Raw genomic sequence first — 836 nt, 5'->3', positions numbered from 1 at the left:
CAAAACTGCCAATTTGAAATATTTATTTACAGTTATATTCTGCTCTTCCTCTAAGGAGCCCTGAGTGGTGTACATAGTTAAGTTCCTCCTCACTACCACTCCGTCAAGTAGGTTAGGCTGAGAAATGACTGGCCCAGTGTCACCCAGCAAATATCATGGCTGCATGTGTATTTGAACTCGGGCCTCACCGTTCCTAGTCCAGCACTCCAACCACCACCCACACTGGTTCATACATTCATGGGCCAGCCATTGATCCTATATCTGCATTACACAGCTGAAACATAAATGGTTTTCTTGTATCTGAATGAAGAATGTACATAAGTGGAAGCCTACAGCACCCAGTTTTTCTAGGCAGTCACCCATCCAAGTACTAACCAGGCCTGACCCTGTTTAGCTTCGAAGATCAGACCAGATCGGGTGTGTTCAGGGTAGTGTGGCTGTAGACAAAACTCAGCCAAGGTAAGGTATAGTGTGCCAACCTCCTTCCTATATCACTGCTGCCCTATATAGTAGCAGTGGGGATTCAAACCAGCAACCTTCCACTTGTTAGTCAAGCATTTCCTCACTGCACACTAAGGTGACTGACAGATAAAGAGTATTTGGTATCAATTGAACATAAGAAGAGGTTTTGCTGGATTAGACCAAAGGCCAGCGCGATCCAGCACTCTATTTCCTGCAGGGACAACCCTGCAATACTATTCTGTGGATGCTCATGAGCAACTGGTATTCAGGGCATTGATTCCCTATCCCAAATAAAATGAGGAATGATGGATCTCATAAAAGCCCCAGAGAATGCCATCCTGTATCAACTATAGAATGCTCCAGCTGTGAGGAGC

General features: G+C 45.2%; 1 pseudogene; it reads right to left on the bottom strand.

Moving 5' to 3' along the window:
* Positions 1-326: 326 nt before the first annotated feature.
* On the bottom strand, positions 327-445 carry LOC128325466 (uncharacterized; annotated as a pseudogene).
* Between the last annotated feature and the right edge of the window lie 391 nt (positions 446-836).

Source organism: Hemicordylus capensis, chromosome 4, assembly GCF_027244095.1.
Source record: "Hemicordylus capensis ecotype Gifberg chromosome 4, rHemCap1.1.pri, whole genome shotgun sequence".
In the NCBI taxonomy this organism is placed as follows: domain Eukaryota; kingdom Metazoa; phylum Chordata; class Lepidosauria; order Squamata; family Cordylidae; genus Hemicordylus; species Hemicordylus capensis.
The sequence above is the reverse complement of the archived record's forward strand: the minus strand, read 5'-3'. Positions and strand labels throughout refer to the sequence as shown.